Consider the following 21,063-nt stretch of genomic DNA (forward strand, 5'->3'; position numbering starts at 1 on the left):
ACACACTAACATTCAGTTTTCACTATCTTGACATTTATAGCATGTTTGGGACATAAATCTACACCACGGGGAAGATGAGTGCAATAGTCCAACATCCTTTCTTCTAATAACAGCTTCATGGTACAAGAATGTTACTGTATTCCTATCCTTGCGTTTTTTTGGTAAGTTATTAAGACAATTCAGAAGGATAGTGAATCATTCACTTAAACTTAATTACTATCTCTCCAAAGAAAATCTGCTGATGCAGGCTTAAATATTGTTCATGAACTAATACAAATAAGATACCATATCTGCTACTTAATGAAAACATATAAAATTTGGAGTTGAGATGCAGGGTTGATATTTCTATGAACTTCAAAGTAAGTACACAGGGAGAGATAGGAATAAATTTCTTCACCCAGAAGGTATTGATTCTTTAGCATTCTATACTCCTAAGAGTACGTGTGCTCCGTGCCTGACAAGATGCAAGACGGGTGATCAGGGGCTTGGGTCAAGTGTGTAGTCAGCTCTGGGTTTAGGAGCATGAATAAATTTGTCACAGAAGTCAGGGGACAGGAATGCAGTGAATCAGGGCAGAGTCAATAGTCTGGAACGTGAGCAGTCTCGTGGCCAGAGGCAGGGGTCAGGATAGTTGGTCAGGTGCCTTGCTGGGACTTGGGTTCAGATGGTTAACCAGAATGAGATGGGAATGTAATCAGACGTACTGAGAACCAGGCTAAGGATCATAGGAAGATGTGTAGCCAAACTCAATTACCTGGAACAACTTGTCACCATTAAAGTCTTCACTAATCAAAATGATCAACTAAATACAGATTCATATGCACAGTACTCTGCTCAGTAGTCACTTTATTAGGTACCTCCTCTACCTAATGAAGTTGCCACTGACTATACACTCACGGTCTCCTGCTGCTGAGGCCCATCCAGTTCTTCAGCAAGTACAGTATATCAGGGGTCAAATTTAGCTAGGTACGGAGCAGGCTTTCATTTATATTTAAGAAAAGACAAATTCTATGCCTTTACCAAGATCACATTTGTATGAATATCACTTGGTTTTGAACCACATACAAGTTCCTAGTGCAAATGTACACAGGTCCAGTATATAAGAGAATCCTGGAATGTTGAGAGCTGGTCTTTTGTAAGAGGGCAAAATCATGTAATTGGCTTTCATTTCTTAGAATCAGCAATGAAGTACCAATGCTTGCAAAAATATGTTCTATGCAAAATTCCATTGAAGGAACTAACATTGCAGCATCGTTTAGCTGGTTAATAAAAATTTCTAGAAAATTCCAGGCTGATGTCAAGCTGCACAGTTTTAGTGCAAATTTTATTAAGATAAGAATGTGTTTCTGCAGGAATATAAAATCTATGCCTTGAACATTCTTTGATTTGTATTGATGCAAGAACAATCACTTTAAGCAAACTCAGGCAATCAGGTTGCATATTTTTCTGATCTGATTATTTTACTTCTCTTTGGCAACACCCTGACACAGTGGTTTCAAGAAAACAACTTCTCCCTCAGTGTTACAAAATCAAAGGAGCTGATTGTGGACTACAGGAGGAATGGAGACAGGCTAGCCCCTACTGGCATCAATGGACCTGGGACTAAGAGGGTGAACAGCTTTAAGTTCCACTGCATAAGCATCACCGAATGTCTCATGTGGCCTGCACATACTGGCTGTGTGGTGAAAAAGGCACAACAGCAACTCTTTTACCTCAGACAGTTGAAGAAATTTGTTATGTGCCCCCAAAGCCTACGAACTGTCTACAGGGGCACAATTGAGAGCATCCTGACTGGCTGCATCACTGTCTGGTATGGGCACTGTGTTTCCCTCAATCACAGGACTCTGTAGAGTAGGGTCGCCAACCCGTCGATCGCGATCAACCGGTCGATCTTTGAGACTGTCCCAGTAGATCCCGATGAAAAATCAGAAATAAATACACAAATACTGTTGTAATGTGAGCATTATAAAAATAAGTAATACTAATTAGGATAATGGTAATACAGCAATATTTTCACTAAAAGCTGTTTGTAAAGAGAGATTGTTTCCCGGTTGCGGGGGTTTAGTTCCATACTTTCTGCCCAGTGCGCATGTGTGTAGTTCCCCCGCCATGCACCACGTTTTCAGTGTAGCCTGTGCTGCATCAAAGTGACCAATCAGATTAGATAAGAGTACAGACTGTCGCAAACATCAATATACAGCATTGTCCCCAACCTCCGGGCCGTGAAGCAGGCAGGGGTACAGCGGTAGTAGGGACGCACACAACACATTTTTAAGAAAAAAGCCGAAATAAACAAGCTAATTAATTAGGTGCCACCTGGCACGTAAATGTCGGCTCAGATCAGAGGTGATGCAATCAGCAATTGCACATGATATCCTGATAGCACAGTGGAGGCTCCACGAAAGAAGGCGAAAACATACAAATTCCATCCAGAATGGGAACAGGAATTTCTATTTACCTTGGTGAAAGGCAAGTATGTATGTATGTATGTTGTGCCACCAAACACAAGCACTGTCTAAAAGAGGGAATCTGGAGCGACACCGCAACACCAACCACCAGGAATTTAAAGACACCTACCCCCCAAAGAGCGCAATTCGTGCCTGGAAAGTTGAGGAGCTGAAATCGGGGTTGAAGGCCCAGCAGTCATTTTCCACAAAACATGCTGCTCAAAATAAGGCTGCTATTGAAGCATCATTTCGTGTAAGTCACCTTATGGCTGAACACAAGAAGCCTTTTACTGATGGCGATTTATTCAAGGAAGCAATGGTCATTACCGCAGAGACTGTTTTTAATGACTTTAAAAACAAAAACGGCATCACAACCGTAATACATAATATACTGCTTGGCCCTGCAACAGTGACAAGGAGGGTAGAGACACCGTCAGAGGACGTGAATATTTTTCACTACAGTTCGATGAATCCCTGGATGTAATGCAAACAGCTCAGCTTGTTGTATTTGTCAGATTGGCTTTCCAGGATTTTACAACAAAGGAGGACTTCCTCACTCTTTTTCAATTAAAGAACGAGAGGTGAGGATATTTACAATGAGTTTTAAAAATTATGTCCGTGAAAATGACATCCCCATTCATAAACGGGTGGGAATTACTACTGATGGGGCCAAGCAATGCTGGGTGTGTCCATCAGTTTTATAGCACTGAAAGTGCCTACCTCGGGTTAACTTATCAATGTGAAGTTGCATTTTAACAGATGAAAATTATTAAATCTAAGTACAGGAGCTGATTTACTGACAGACACCTCACTAGGGTTGCCAACTGTCTCACTCCCAAATAAGGGACAAAAGTAACAGTCAAATCCCAGGACATTTGTGTTTACCCCGAGAAAGACTACCATGACCATGAAGCCTTGTACGAGCACCTCTGTGCGCATGCGTGATGTGCCGATTTATTTTAACCCCAGGAATCGGTTTTGGCTCAATCTTCATTATTTCTACTTTATATAGGCTGTGTATTTATCATCTCATTCCTCCTTTTACTATGTGTTAATGCTATTTTAGGTTTTATGTGTTATTTGGTATGATTTGGTAGGTTTTTTTTGGGTCTAGGAAAACTCAAAATAATTTCCCATATAGATTAATGGTATTTGCTTCTTCGGCGTAAAGCATTTCGGCACGAAACGTTTCATAGGAACGTTCTACCTTAGCCGGGGGGAATACAGGACAGTTGGCAACCCTACACCTCACAGATTGTCTCAGACTGACTGTCAGTAGTTATGAGCCAAATTTCAGGGAACGAGCAGAAAGTGTTCAGCCCCAGTCATCACACTGAGTGCAACAGTCAATTTTTATTCATTTATTTTTCGTGTTGAAATAAAATTAAATAATGAAACTTAGAATTAAAGGTGTGAAGTATTGTAATATTCTTAAAGAAAGACAGCTATGGCCTGTTTGATATGCTAGCTACAGTGTTTTCTTGTTTGAATTCATTTGAAAGTTTGACAAAAGTATTTTGTGTAATTCAAATAAAATTCACCCAAATAAAAGGCCTCAAATTGGAAGTACAATCTGAGCTGTTTTTTCTCTAAACAATTTAGTCAGTAGATCTTGCCTTTCACTGAGGTTGGGGTAGGGGATCTTGGGCTTAAAAAGGTTAGTGACCACTACCATAGAGAGAGGTGCGGACAGCCCAGTGCATCCATAGATGAGAACTTCCCACTATTCAGGACACTTACACAGGTGTGTAAAAAGGGCCCAAAGTATCATTAGGTACCTGAGTCACCCCAACCACAAACTGTTTCAGCTGCTACCATCCGGGAAACGGTACCACAGCATAAAAGCCAGGACTAACAGCTCCGGAACAGCTTCTTCCACCAGGCCATCAAACTGCTTAACCCATGCTGATACAAATGTATTTCTATATTATACTGACTATCTTGCTGTACATAATATTTATTATAAATTGCACATTGCACATTTAGACAGAGACATAACGAAAATATTTTTCTCTTCATTGAGATGAAGGATGTAAGTAATAAAGTCAATTCAATTAAATCTTTTTTTTTATTTTTAGCAATTTCCTTTCTTAGGCACTTCATGAATATCATGAAGATTTTTTTGGCTTAAATGAAGCCAAATATGCAATGATGCTTTTCTTATTGGCAACTTCGCTTCTTTCAGCCATTTCACTTTCATTCTGACTTCCCCACTCTTCATCTGTATCGTGTATCATTGGAACCATCTTACTCTGCTCTGCAAACAAAAGGGAATTTTAACAATGTATATTTAAAATGAATAATTAGTTCTAATTATTTTGGGACTTTTTCAATGTTTATTACTGTTAGGAAGTACCACTTAGAGGATTTGTGAATACGATTTCCATCAAGCTCAATGTTTCACATCTGATTTTGCAAGAAGTTCAAAGGTCCACATACCTTTCACAATTACACTTGCTCTATCATGTACAGACACACTAATCCAGTAGGTGCTGATGTGTGCATTTCTGTACAGAAGTATGACCTGGCCCATTAGGCTAGTTCTGTAATATTATTTCCTCGATAATGAAATCTTTCTATTTTTCTCATCTGCCATTGACTTTCAGAGATTAATCCAATCCTTTTATGGTTGGCTGAAGAAGATCAAAACCACGAGAAAATCTGCAGGTACTGGAAAATCAAGGCAAAACACACAAAATGTTGGAGGAACTCAGCAGGTCAGCATCTATGGAAATGAATAAACTGTCGACATTTCAGGCCGAGACTCTTCTTCAGGACCTTTTGATTGTTTCTTCATTTCCATAGATGTTACCTGACCTGCTGAGTTCCTCCGGTATTTTGTGTTTTCACTGAAGAAGATGTAAACTTCAATCATCGCAAACATGAGAGTCAAAATTATTTAATGTCATTTCCTGTACACAAGTGTAAGGAGAATGAAGTAATTGTTAGTCACACACACACAAAATGCTGGAGGAACTCAGCAGGCCAAGCAACATCTAATGGAAAAACTACAGTTGATATTTCAGACCGAGACTTTTCAGAAGGACTGGAGTAAAAAAGATGTGGAGTAGATTTAAAAGGTGGGGGGTGGGGGAGAGATAAATACAAGTTGATAGGTGAGACCGGAAGGGGGAGAGATGAATTAAAGAGCTGGGAAGCTGGAAAGAGATGCAGGGCTGGAGAAAGGGGTATCTTATAGGAGAGGACAGAAGGCCACGGAAGAAAGAAAATGGGGAGGAGCACCAGAGGGAGGCAATGGGCAGACAAGAAGATAAGGTGAGAGAGGGAAAAGAGATGGGGAATGATGAAGTATGGGATGTGGGGGCATTAACAGAACTTCGAGAAATCAATGTCCCTGCCTTTAGGTTGGAGGCTATCCAGAGGGATATAAGGTGTTGTTCCTCCAACCTGAGTGTGGCCTCATTGTGACAGTAGAGGAGGCCATGGATTGACATATTGGAATGGGAATGGGAAGTAAAATTAAAATGTGTGGCTCAGGGAGATCCTGCTTCTTCAGGCAAACGGTGTGCAGGTGCTCAGTGAAGTGATCTCCCAATCCATGTCAGGTCTCACCGATATACAGGAGGCCACACCAGGAGCACCGGACACAGTATATGACACCCAACAGTCTGACAGGTGAAGGACTGTTTGGGGCCCTGAATAGTATTGAAGGTGTAGGGACCTCACCTGGAAGGACTGTTTGGGGCCCTGAATGGTATTGAAGTATTAATATTGAAGGTGTAGGGACAAGTGTAGCAATTGTTCCGCTTGCAGTGGGGAGGGGCGAATAGACAAGGGAGTCACATGGAGACTGATCCCTGCAGAAAGTAGAAAGTGGGGGGGAGGGAAAGATGTGCTTGGTCGTGAGATCTCACTGGAGATGGTGGACGTTCTGGAGAATTATTTGCTGGACACAGAGGCTGGTGGTGTGATAGGTGAGGACAAGAGGAACCCTATACCTGGTAGGGTGGCAACAGGATGGGGTAAGAGCAGATGTGCATGAAATGGAAGAGATGCAGTTGAGGGCAGCGTTGATGGTGGAGAAAGGGTAACTCCTTTCTTTGAAACAGGAGGACATCTTCTTCATTCTAGAATGAAAAGCCTCATCCTGAGAACAGATATGGTGGAGATGGAGGAATTGAGAGAAGGGAATGGCGTTTTTACAAGTAACGGGTGGGAGGAAATATAGTCCAGGAATCTGTAAGAGTCCTTGGGTTTATAATAGACTTCAGCAGATAAGCCATCTCCAGAGGTAGATACAGTGAGACCAGGAAAGGGGAGGAAGGTGTTGGAAATGGACCAGGTAAGTTTGAGAGCAGGGTGGAAGTTGGAGGCAAAGTTGATGAAGTCAACGAGTTCCACATGGGTGCAGGAGGCAGCGCCAATGCAGTCGTCAATGTAGCGTAGGAAAAGTGGGGAACAGACACGAGTGTAGGCTTGAAACATAGCTGACAAAATAGCAGGCATAGCTGCGACCCGTGATTGATTGATTGATTTCTATATTCTCATGTGTTGCATTGTATTGCCACTGCTACGTTAACAATTTTTACGATTCTGCTTCTGAACCTGTCGTTAATCATATTGGTGACTGTCCAATGTGACGGAAATAGATTTTTTGATATATACCATTGGCACTTGGCCAAGTGGTTAAGGCATTGGTCTAGTGATCTGAAGGTCGCTAGTTCGAGCCTCAGCTGAGGCAGCGTGTTGTGTTCTTGAGCAAGGCACTTAACCACACATTGCCCTGCGATGACACCGGTGTCAAGCTGTATCGGCCCCTAGTGCCCTTCTCTTGGACAGCATCGGTGGCGTGGAGAGGGGATACTTGCAGCATAGGCAACTGCTGGTCTTCCATACACCTTTGCCCGGGCCTGCATCCTGGAAACCTTCCAAGGCGCAAATCCATGGTCTCATGAGACTAATGGATGCCTATAGATATATACCATTATCAGCTATTCAAAGTACTTTGTGATAATTCGTGTCAGTGTCACTGGGTGGCAATCATTTAGCTCTGAAGGTTTAGAGTTCTTTGGTACAGGGATGATGGCGGCTGATTTGAAGCACGTGGAAACAGCAGCCCAGATGAATGAAGTGTTGAAGATGTCCACAAGATTGTCAATTAGCTGGTGTGCACACTCCTTGAATACCCAGCCTGGAATGTTGTCTGTCTTAAATAGACAGTAAATAAAATATTTTTATAAATACTTTTAGATATAAATATAATATTTTAAGCAACAACTTACACTTCAAGAAACTTAAATTTTACTTGGAAGAACACTTAAATAGCTTTGCATGGCCTGCACAATAACACCCACCAAAACCGTAATCCCACCTCAAGATTCAAGATACAAATTTATTTATCACATTTACATACATCAAAAATATACAGTGAAAGTTGTCATTTGCGTTAACAACCAACATACACAAGGGTCTGGTAGGCAGCCTGCAAGAGTCACCACAACATTCTGGCATCAACATAGCATGCCCCCATTGCTCAGCAGGACAACACAGAACTCAACAGGAAAAAAAGCAGCAAAAACAGTGAAACAAGCCCCATTCCTGTCTCCCACCCATACACGTACACACATGCACAGTCATTCATCCACAGCAGAGGCCAGCTTCAGCTTTCAGCCTCCAGTGAACTTGGGCTCGAACTCACAGACATTGGGCCCCCAACTTCCTCAGTGTACTCACAGAGATCTGCAGATTCCGGCTCTGGCCAATGGGCCTCGACTTCTGGTCTTCCATTTCAACCTTTGGGCCCCAGTCTTTAACATTGAGCCCAGGATCTATTAGTCACCAAATTGTAGCTTTCGAGCTCTGCACTAGCTGATGGCGGGAACACGAAAGCTAGACCTTGAGCTCCTTTCTCACCCATTCGCAACCACAGGTTGTCATTGGACCTTGTTCCTCCAGCCTGCATGGAATTCCAACTCCTGATCCCTCCGACAACTTACTAATTCTGAATCCTCCAACAGCTCACTAACTCCTGATCCCTCCAACAACTCACTAACTCCTGATCCCTCTGACAACTCACTAATCCCGAATCCCTCTGACAATTCACTAACTCTGAATCCCTCCAACAACTCACTAACTCCGAATCCCTCTGACAGCTCACTAACCCCGAATCCCTCCAACAACTCACTATCTCCTAATCCCTCCGACAACTGACTATCTCCTGATCCCTCTGACAGCTCACTAGCTCCAAATCCCTCCGACAACTCACCATAGAATAGTACTGCACAGTACAGGCCCTCCAGCTACCATTGTTGTGCTGACCCTCAAATCCTGCTTCCCATATAACCCCCACTTTCAATTCCCCCATATACCTGTCTGGTAGTGTTACATGTTCAAGGAGATCAGTGTTTTTATTTTTGTGAGAATTATGTAATGGTCTTTTGGAGGTCACCTGATGTGATTTTCCTGCCGACGTGAGGTCACGTGGTGACATGTGACCCATGACTATATAAGGGTCGACCCAGGTGACGCAATGGGTTTTTGAGTTTGTAGATTTCCAGGTAGAACGTGCTGTGTTTCCGTTTCTGTTGCGCGTTTGTTCTTATGACGCAGTTTCATTTTTAAAGCGGTTGTGCGTTTTGTTGCGAGATTCCATATTATTGGACTGAAAATTTTTGCTAGATGTGTTGATTTACCCAATTCCAACAATAGAAGGGAGGGTGAAGAATTTATCAAAGTACAGGATCGAAGGATCGAGAGGAGTCGGCATCATTTGGCAGTTTAATAAAGGATCGACCTTATTGAGGCTTCATTGGAGGAGTAGCTACCTGCATCGGAGATAACTCTTGCCAAAAAGAGAAAGGAGTTCATGCGAAAAGGTGCTCTCTCTCTCTAGAGGAATTTAAGGTCAGTTGATTTAAACTGTTTATTTTCAGCATCGTGAATCCTGTGGACAGAACCAGCAGGAAAGTTGCGTCTGTAAAGAAATCTTTCTCCAGAGAAGTCTCTCCCAATTGAATGTGTAAATCTGTTGGGCTTTTGAAGTTATCGCTTTAAGAACTATATCTGACTGTATCGCTTTAAGAACTGCTTTTGCATTTAACACTTTAAGAACCTGAGCCGAGTGGCGAGTTGGTGAACGGCTGCATATCTGTTAACTTCCGTTTAAAGTTTTTGTTTGTTTTTTTTTCCTTATCGTTTATCCATGTTTAATGAATGTTTGGTTGTTTTTTCATAACCTGTCTCCATTGATATTCATTGTTGCCGGTTACGTAACATAAACTGTGGAGGCTCGTCCGGGATATGTTCGGATATTGAGTTTAAGAGCTCATAATTGTCATTTTGATTTGGAAAAGGGAAATACCGGATTTTTTTTTGGTTTGATTGGCGTGTGTGTTGTATTCGGCAGCAATGGATATTGAAGGGTTTTTGAAGACGCCTGACTCGTGATCTTTAGAGAATGTGAGGAAACCTGAGGTATTGGAGATTGCTAGGAAGTTGGATATTAAAGGAATTACGAGAAATTCCACCAAGGCTTTCATACAAAGAAAAATTTGATGAGGAGGTACTAGATAAGTTTCCAATGAGTAGTCTGGAAATGCAGTTACATCTTGAACAAATAAAGTTAAAGCAATTAGAAGCTGATTTGGAAAAGAGTCGGTTAGAAGCTGTAAATAAACAGAAGGAATTCAAGGCTATGGAGGCTATTAAATTAAGAGAATTTAAAGAAAGAGAAGCTGATAAGCAGAGGAAATTCGAGCTAGAGATGCAGAAATTAAGGTCCAGGAGTCAGTCTTCTGGTTCTACGAAACAGTTTATTGCTAGTCGTGAGGTTATTTGGGCTCCTCCATTTAATGAAACTGATGTAGAAACCTATTTCCAACATTTTGAAATAGTTACTCTGAGTTTAAAGTGGCCGAAAGACCAATGGCCAATGATGTTACAAAGTGTAATTGAAGGCAAGGCACAACAAGTTTATACAGCTTTAAATGCTGAGCAAGCATTGGATTATGATATTGTTAAGCAGCAATTATTAAAGGCATACGAGATGATTCCGGAAGCGTATAGAGAAAGATTTAGAAGTTTGAAGTGTTACGTACTCCGTAACTGGGTTGCCAAACCAGCAGAAATGGAACACTCGTTGGAGTCTGGATTACTAGGAACTAATAAAGTTTTATTAAAGAAACAAATAATACAATGCTCTAATCATAAGAATATAAATGTAACAGGTTAGCAATGATAATACACACCTATACACAGTACTAGGGTAATCAACCAAGCTCTATTGCAGTCTAGGAGTAAAATGATCAGCCTTACAGTGACACAGAGTTCATTTCAGCTTAGTGCAGTTCACAGTAATTGCTGTTGTACCGTTGGAGAGAGGGGGGGGATGCATTTTGGTTCAGGCTGACCTTTGATGTCTTCGCAGTTGGTTTCAGGCAGACCCTTTTTGATGTCTTCTATCCCGCTGTGGTCATCAACTGTGACCCCTCCGTTCCGGATACGATCGTTCTTCCGCAGTGAACCTGGCATCCCACCGATCAGACTTTTACACCCTGTGAGCCTATGGTCGGTTCCCGCGAACCGGACCTCCAAACTCCCACCACTTGTGGGGGCACACCGCTCTTTCCAGGGTCTCGTTGTCTCGTGGTCTCGTGGTGTCCTGTGCCTTAGCGAACCTGTTCTTTTTATCCCCCTGCTGGGGTATCACCTGTCCATCAAACTTCAAACAGTTCAGGTTCAAAGCAACCGGTCTGTCAATATTCTGAATTGTGCTTCTTTTCCGTTAATCCCTCTCTCCTCTCTTACTAGCATTTTGAATGTTTCTCCATTGTCTCTCTTATCTCTCTCATTAGCATCAATTGTCCCATAGCTTGGCTTGGCGTCACAGAAGAAATGGGTGGAAAAAACTTATGTGGAATTTGCCAATGAGAAATCTGTGTGTTTTGAGAGATGGGTTTCCTCTAAAAATGTGAATGGGGAGTATAATAAATTAAAAGAGCTGATTTTGCAGGAGGAATTTAAAAGAAGCATTCCTGTTGAAGTGAGAACATACTTAAATGAACGGAACACCTCTACATTGCAGGAGATTGCTAAATTGGCTGATGAGTATGTTTTAATTCACAAGAATAAATTTTCTCCAGGTATAATTTTTAAAAGGAAAAACAGCACAGAGAGTCAAGGTAAATTAGAAATTAAATCTGAAGTTAGTGAGAAAAGTGAGGATGAAGGGAGACATGTGAAGGAAAGACATTTTGATATTATTTGTAATTATTGTAAGAAACCTGGACGTGTAATAGCTAATTGCTTCCAATTGAAATGGAAAGAGAAAGAAGTGGTCCCAGATGTTTGTGTGCAGCATATTGAAAAACCTGTAAACCCACAGGGTTTAAAAAATATTAATGGAGATGTGTCAGAGTCTGACCAAGTTAAGAAGAGATATGAAGCTTTTATAACGGAAGGATTTGTATCCTTGAAAGAGGGATCCAATTCAGTACCAATAAGGATACTTAGAGGTACTGGAGCTTCGCAATCACTAATATTAGACAGTGTGTTAAGGTTTAGTGATGAGTCTGACATTGGTGAGGTAAATTATATAAGAGGAGTAGGGAGTGCCCTTATGCCAGTACATTTACATAGAGTAAATTTAAGGTCAGGATTAGTTACAGGGGTTGTTAATGTAGGACTACAATCCAGGTTACCTGTGAATGATATTTCTCTTTTGTTACAGAATGATTTAGCAGGTGGACAAGTTTTTCCTGAAGCACATTTGACAATAAATTCAAATTCTGAGGAACCACAGAGGAATTCTAACACAGATTCTTCCTGTGTTGTAACAAGAGCTATGGCAAAAAAGACTGATGTAAAGGATGAGGTTGTTACCCATGACAGTTCAAATCAAGATTCGAATTTTGAGGATGTATCAGAAACTTTCTTGCCTACATTATTTAATCAGGATTTTGATGGTAAGTCTGATCAGGAAGATTTGTCTTTATCTCAAAAGGAGATGATAGCAGAGCAGGGTAGAGATCCTGAGATAGTTAAATTAAAAGAACAAGCTCTTCCAGATAGTGAGATTGAAAAAGTACCAGCTGGATATTATTCTGAAAAGAGGGTATTAATGAGAAAGTGGAGATCGCCTACAATTCCTGCTAGTGAGGAATGGGAAGTTAATCATCAGGCAGTAGTTCCTAAAATTTACCGACATGAGATATTGACTATGGCTCATAGTATTCCTTTGGGTGGTCATCTAGGTGTAAAGAAAACTATGAACAAAGTTTCTAAACATTTTTATTGTCCTAGTTTAAGACAAGATGTGGCAACATTTTGTGGAACGTGTCACACGTATCAAATTGTTGGTAAATCTAATCAAGTTACTCCAGTGGCCCCACTGCAACCAATTCCTGTATTTGGTGAGCTGTTCTCAAAAATCATTGCAGACTGTGTAGGTCCTTTGCCAAAAACTAAAACTGGATATCAATATTTATTAACTATTATGTGCACAGCATCTAGGTTTCCAGAGGCAATACCTCTTAGGAATAGAACAGCTAAAACTGTGACAAAGGCTGTTATAAAATTATTTACTTATTTTGGGTTGCCTAAGGAAATACAATCAGATCAAGATAGTAATTTTATGTCTGTGTTGCTTCAGCAGATAGTTTATAAACTGGGAGCAAAACAGATTATTTCCTCAGCCTATCATCCAGAATCACAAAGAGCCTTGGAGAGATTTCATTCTGCACTAAAAGCTATGATTAGGACATATTGTGTGGAAAATGAAAAGGAAGGGATGAAGGTATACATTTACTACTTTTTGCAGTAAGAGAGGCAGTGCAGGAATCATTAGGTTTTAGTCCTTTTGAACTTGTGTTTGGACGTAGAGTTCGAGGACCTTTGGCTTTGTTGAAGGAACAGTGGATTAATAAAGAAGTACACACTAGTTTGCTAGATTATGTTTTGAAATTTAAAGACAGATTGTACAAAGCTTGTAGCTTGGCCAAGGAAAATTTAAAGTTGGCTCAAGAGAAGATGGAGATGTGGTATGATAAGAAGGCTAAGATGAGGTCATTTAAGCATAGAGATAAGGTGTTGGTTTTTTTTCCCAGTGCAAATGAACCCATTACAAGCCAAATTCCATGGTCCTTATGAGATTAAATCTAAAGTAAATAATGTAGTTTATGTGGTAAAAATCCCAGATCAGAGGAAGACAACACAGCTGTGTCATATAAATATGATAAAACCGTATTATGAGAGAGAAGTTGCTACTATGACTATTGTGATCAATAATGAGTCTGATCTTGATGAGTACTTAATAGAGGATTCATCTGAAACTCATTTTAAACCTAACATTATTTCAGCCAGGTTACCAAATTCAAAACTTCTGGAAAATATTGATGAAAAATTAGCTCATTTACAGCCAGAGCTGAGAGAGCAGATGCAACAGTTAATTTTTAAATATAGAGATATATTTTCAGATGTCACTAGAAGAACCACCGTAGCTACACATGATGTAGATGTGGGAGATGCAAAACCCATAAAACAACATCCATATCGAATGAACAGGGAAAAATGTGAACTGGCTGAACAAGAAATTAAGTATATGTTAGAGAATGATATTATTAGACATTCTAATTCGAATTGGAGTTCATTGTGTGTTATGGTGCCTAAGCCAGAACATAGTATTAGGTTTATACGGATTACAGAAAGGTGAATTCTGTGACAAAAACTGATGCATAATGAATCCCTGGGGTAGATGATTGTGTGGACAAAGTTGGACAGGTCAAATTCCTTACAAAAATTAATTTGTTAAAAGGTTATTGGTGTGTTCCATTGACGGATAGAGGTAGAGAGATTTCAGCACTTGTAACCCCATCTGGGTTATATGAATATAATGTTCTTCCAATTGGGATGAAGAATGCACAAGGTACTTTTCAGAGGATGATTAATGGCGTGATTCAGGGATTAAAAGATACAGATGCCTATATTGAAGATTTGGTTACAGGGAATAATACCTGGAAAGCACATATTACAGCAGTGGAAAAATTACTTGAGAGACTTTCAAAGGCTAACTTAACTATTAACTTAACTGAAAGTGAATTTGGGCATGCCACTGTGATAGTTAAGGAAAAGGGTTAAGGAAATTAGACTCCAATTTAATACCACAGTCTAATGTTACAGGAGTACAATATTTTGATCACGCATATTAAGGGTAAAGACAATGTGATCACTGATTGTTTGTCTAGTTGTTAAATATACAATGAAAATTTGTTTTTTTGGAGTGGTATTTTAACATTTGTAACACTCCTACTGTACATTAGTTTGTAAAGGGCTGAAAGATAAGATTGTGTATATTGTGTATTTTGTAAATTTTATACCTTTGTATTTTTTTGTATAAATTGTTAAAATTTTGTTCTTCAAGAGACCAAATTTTTTTTTTTGGACAGAGGTGTTACATGCCCAAGAAGATCTGTGTTTTGTTTTGTGAGAATGATGTAATGGTCTTTTGGAGGTCACCTGATGTGCTTTTCCTGCCGATGTGAGGTCACGTGATGATATGTGACCCATGACCATATAAGGGTCGACACAGGTGACGCAATGGGTTTTTTACTTTGTAGATTTCCAAGTAGAACGTGTCGTGTTTCCGTTTCTGTTGCGTGTTTGTTTTTATAACGCGGTTTTATTTTTAAAACGGTTGTGCGTTTTGCTGCGAATTTCTAGCCAAAATCTTAAAGTAAGTAATTTACTTTCATTTTTAAGAATAAAAATACTAATAAAAATCAAAATTTCAAATAAAAATTCAAATGAAACATTGTACTGAGTTCATTATTTGAATGCCCGCCTGTGTCCCAGTATAAAGAGAGTAGTTCAATATCTCTTTAGAAAATGCAAAGAAATTACTGGCAAATACATTATTTGATTGATATTAATAATTTTGATTGAAAAGGATTGGTTACTTTTTGAATTGTTGCAGTTATCCCAGTGAAGATCCCGATTTTAGATGAAAGCTTGGTGAATTAATTCAAAGTCAGGATGGTGACAAGGAGGGGCAGCGTAAGGCAGTGCTCCTATGTACGTAACACCCTTGCCTTTCTTTGTGGTAGAGATTTAAGGTATGACAGCTGCCATCAGACTAAATTGAAAAGTAACTGCAGAGGGTTTTGTAGAGGGTATGCACTGTGGTCACAGTAGTGGAGAAGGGAATGAATGTTTAGAGTGTGTATGGTGTTGGAACCAAATATTCTGCTTTGTTCTGGTTCTGTTTCCCAGTAGTAGGATTTGAAGTGGAATTGGTATAAAAATCCAAGCAATGTGATTTCCACACATTGCAGTCTGGCTGTAAACCAAACCACTTTCTTGGCTTACTTTTTTTAAGTTCATCCTTGCTTGGAAACAGGGCATTAAACCATAAAATCATAAGAGGTAGGAGCAGAATTAGGCCATTCAGCCCATTTTTGTCTGCTCCACCATTCCATCATGGAGGTTCCACAGATTCACTTGGCCTCCATTGCAGTCTATGCAGAGCATTCCACAGATTCACTACTTTATAGCTAAAAATATACCGCTTTACTTCTGTTCTAAAGGGTCACCCCTCAACTTTGAGGCTGTGACCTCTAGTTCAGCCAAGTTTTTGCCCATTCTTCCAATTTGTCTAAGTCCTGCTGCAATCTCCAGCTACACCTTCACCTACACCTCCAGCTATCTTCATACCATCTGCAAATTTTGCCACAAAGCTATCAATCCCATCATCTAAATCAGTGAAAAGCAGTGGTCCCAATACTGACCCCTGAGGAACTCCACTGGTCACTGGCAGCTAAGTAGAAAAGGCCCCTTTTATTTCCACTCACTGTCTCCTGCCATCAGTCATTACACTAACCATGCCAGTATCTTTGCCATAACGCCATTGCAGTTTATCTTGTTAAGCAGCCTCGTATTTGTCACCTTATCAAAAACCTTTCGAAAATCCAAGTAAATGACATCCACCGCCTCTCCTTTGTCCACCCTGCTTGTTACATCCTTGAAGAGCTCTAACAGATTTGTCAGGCAAGAATTTCCTTTACAGAAACTATGCTGACTTTGACTTATTTTAGCATTAGTCTCCAACTAACCCAAAACCTTAATAATAGACTTCAACCTTAATAATAGACTCCAACACTTTCCCAGCCACTGCGGTTAGTCTAACTGGCCTATAATTTCCCTTCTTTTGCCTTCTTCCCTTCTTAAAGGAATTGACATTTGCAATGTTCCAGTCCTCTGGGAAAATGCCAGAATCAAGTGATTCTTGAAAGATCATGACCAATGCATATGTTATCTCTTCAGCCACCTCCCTCAGGACTCTAGGATGTAGTCCATCTGGCCCAGGTGACTTATCCACCTTAAGACCTTTGAGTTTGCCTAGCACTTTTTCCTTTGTAATAGCAAGTGGCATTTGCTCCTACTCCCTGACACTCACGGACGTCTGGCACACTGCTGGTGTCTTCCACGATAAAGACTGATGCAAAGTACTCATTAAGTTCATCGGCATGTCTTTGTCCCCCATTATATCTCACCAGCATCATCTTCCAGTGGTCCAATACCAACTCCCACCTCTTTATTTATCTGAAAAAACTTTTGGTATCCTACTTTACATTACTGGCTAGTCTGCCCTCATATTTCATCTTTTCCCTTCTTATAGCTTTTTTAGTTGCCTTTCGTTAGATTTTAAAAGCTTCCCAATTATCCAGCTTCCCACTCATTTTTGCTACCTTATATGTCCTTTCCTTGGTTTTTATGCAGTCCTTTAAAAGCCACAGTTGCCTCCCCCTGCCATTTGAGGACTTCTTCCTCTGTGGACATATCTATCCTGTGCTTGTGAACTGTTCCCAGAAACTTCCGTGATCTCCGCTCTGCCTTTATCCCAGCCAATATCCTCCTCCAATCCAATCGGGCAAGCTCCTCTCTCATGCCTCTGTAATTCCCTTTATACCATTGCGATACGGATAGACGTGACTTATGCTCCTCCCTCTCAAATTGCAGTATGAATTCAATCATATTATGATCATTGCCTCCTCAGGGTTTCTTTATGTTAAGCTCCTTAATAAGATCTGTGTTATGACACAAAATCCAATCTAAGATGGCCTTTCCTCGAGCAGGCTCAAACACAAGCTGCTCTAAAAAGCCATCTTGTAAGCATTCAACAAACTTCCTCTCTTGCAATCTGACACCAGCCTTTTTTTCCCAATCCCCTTGCATATTGAATTTCCCCATTACAATTGTGCCATTACCCTTATTACATGCCCTTTCCAGCTACCTTCGCAATCTCAAGCCCACATGCTGGTTACTATTTGGAAGCCTATATATGATTCCCATAATGTTTTTTTTACACTTGCAGTTTCTTAAATCCACCCACAAAGGTTCAACATTCTCTGACTCTATGTCACTTCTTTCTAAGGATGTAATTCCATCTCTTACCAACAAAGCTACACCACCATCTATGCCTTCTTGCCTTTCCTTTTGATACAAAGTATATTCTTTCATGTTAAGCTCCCAATTATGGTCGTCTTTCAGCCACAATCAGTGATGCTCACAACATCAAATCAGCCATTGATTGAGTTTATCCATGAGTTTATCCATCTTATTCTGAATGCTACACACATTTAAATACAGCACCTTCAGTCCTGCATTCTCCCTTTTGAATTTTAACTCTTTGCTCTGTCTGCATTTGATTGGCTTGTCCTTCCTTACATTCATGATACACCCAGCATCTACTTGTAAACCTGTTGGCTCATCCTCAGCTCTATCACGCTATTTCCCATCCACCTGCCATATTAGTTTCAACTACGCCCAACAGCACTGGTAAACCTGCCCACAAGAATATTGGTCCCCTCGGATTGAAGTGCAAGAGATCACACCTGCCCCAGAATAGGTCACAATTATCCAGAATTCTGAATCCCTGCCCTCTGCTCCAGCTTTTCAGCACACATTTTTCTGCCACCCTATTCTATTCCTATCCCCTGTTGTGTGGCACTGGCAGCAATCCCAAGATTACTACCTTTGAGGTCCGGCTCCTCAGCTTCCTTCCCAACTCCCTGTATTCTTTTTTAGGACCTCTTTAGTTGTTTTGGAGAACTTAGTAAGTCCATTTCAGGAAGGGACAGGAGGGTTTCTGAAACTTGACAAATGCATCCTAATGCATTGTATTCATTTCTCTTCAACAGCTTCTTTATGTTAGTAACTGCTGGACTCACAGAGGCAAAGGTGAAACCTTTGAAAAACGTTTCAAAAATTTAAGCATTTGTTCCTGCTTTTGTACCCAACTGTTTTTATAACTTATTATTTCATCATATTTAGATGCGGGAAGCATTCTTTAAACATTTCAGGTCAATGGTGAGTATGTTTCTAAATATAAAGTTACATTGCGGACAATAAGACTTACTTGCAATATTATTGGAGAAAAATATCCATTGAGGTCCCATAAGATCTATAAATAAATAAGCCTGTAATCAGTGTCATGTGTGAAGCCAAGCAGAGCTGCAGAACGGATGATGCTAATGAGAGAGATAACGAGAGACAATGGAGAACCATTCAAAATGCTAATAAGAGAGAAGAGAGAGATTAACGAGAAAGGGACACATAATTCAGATGTTGGCGTCTGCCACAGACAGTTTGTTTTGAACCTGAACTGTTTGAAATTTGATGGACAGGTTATACCCCATCAAGGTGATAAAAATAGCGGGTTTGCTAAGGCACAACACACATGCCACGAGACCCTGGAAAGAGCACTGTGCCCCACAAGTTGGTGGGAGTTTGGAGGACCAATTCGCGGGAATCAGTCAGAGGCTCACAGGGTGTAAAGGTACGATCGGTGGGAACCTGGTGTGTGTCCGCCCTTGCCTGGGTGCCGGGTTCACCACGGAAGAACGATCACATCCGGAACGGAGGGGTCACAGTCGGTGACCACAGCTGGATCAGAAGGCATCGAAAGGTTTGCTTGAAACCAACTCCCTCTCCCCCTCCCTCTCCCCCTCCCCTCCCCCTCCCCCCAACAGTACAACAACAGCAATTACTTCGAACTGCACTAGACTGAACTGAACTCTGCTTCACCTTAAGACTGATCATTTACCCCGAGACTGCGATAGAGCTTGGTTGATTCCTATTACTCTATTTCTGTGTATATGTGTGTATTATCATTGCTAACCTGTTATATTTATATCCTTGTGGTTAGTGTACTGTATTACTTATTTCTTTAATAAAATTTTATTAGTTCCTAGTAATCCAGACTCCAACGAGCATCCATTTCTGCTGGTTTGACAATCCAGTTACGGGGTACGTAACATCAGATAACAACTGAACTGAGGTCATAACACTGCCTTCCACTCGACAGAATACTAAGCAATGACCACCAAAGTTGCAATGGATGAAATCAAAATTGGGTTAATTTTCATATCCTGGAATGTCAGTATGCACAGATGTAATGAAAAACTTACCTGCGGCAGCATCACAGGGACATAGCAGCAGATTAGAAGAATTCACAAGAAAATCATAAATGGTACCCAAATTTTACAAGAATGATGCAATTGGAACTCAGCAAGACAAAACAACCTTCTGGAGATTTCACAGCTGTCAGGCAGGGAAATTTGTCTGCTGGACCTGTAACAGATTAACATACCTGAAGAAGAACATCTCCATTCAATGAACGGAGAGAACGAGAATCAGGTTTATTATCCCTGGCATGCATGACATGTTGTCTGTATAGTGCAAAGCATAAAATTACAGTTAGAAAAGCAGACGTAAATAATACAAAGAAATCAATAACAAGGTCATGTTCAGAAATCTAATGGCAGAGGGGATTCTGAATTGTTGAGTGTAGTTCTTTCAGCTCCTTTACCTTCCCTCTGATGGTAGCGATGAGAAGAGGGCACATCTGGAATGGTGGATGGGGGGGGTCATTAGTGATAGATGCCACATTCTTGAGGCACCATCTCTTGAGGATGTCCTTGATGGTGCCCACGATGAAGCTGGCATCGTTTATAACCGTCTGCGGCCTCTTGCAGTCTGTGCACCAGAACCTCCATACTCGGCTATGATGCAGCTGTTGTATTGCTCTCCATTGCACATTTATAGAAAGTTGTAAGTCATTGATGACATACTGATTCTCCTCCATCTCCCAAAATAATAACAAGATAAACTGCTGGGAGATAATTATGTAAAAATTCCCATTGGATTTAATTAAAATAATTTAAATGTTAACACTTTAAGTCTATTTGCAGTTTTAGACTTAAGGTTTTCTTTATTTTTATTTAACATATTTGTAAACAAGGTCCCAATAATTTTAAATGCTCATGAAATTCAAAGTCTTCCACAAATATTTTGTATCTACTGAGCCTCACGCCAGTGTCTCATAGGGTGTCATAATTTGTTGATGGAACCAGCCACTTATGCTGGGAGATTAATTGGCTACAGAGGTAATTTTCTCCAGCCACTCATGCTACCAGCAAGCCATTAGGATGTGGGAGACACCTGGAGCAGCCACAAGAAACCTGTGCAGTCACAGGGAGAATGGGCAGACTGCCTACAGACACACCCAAGGTCAGAAAAATATCTAGGTTCAGCAGAAGCATTAAATGCCACACAGCCTTCTCCAATGAGAGGTTTCAAAGAAAATGACACTCTTGTACAACTC

The sequence above is a fragment of the Mobula birostris genome, chromosome 2 (assembly GCF_030028105.1).
Source record: "Mobula birostris isolate sMobBir1 chromosome 2, sMobBir1.hap1, whole genome shotgun sequence".
Classification (NCBI taxonomy): domain Eukaryota; kingdom Metazoa; phylum Chordata; class Chondrichthyes; order Myliobatiformes; family Myliobatidae; genus Mobula; species Mobula birostris.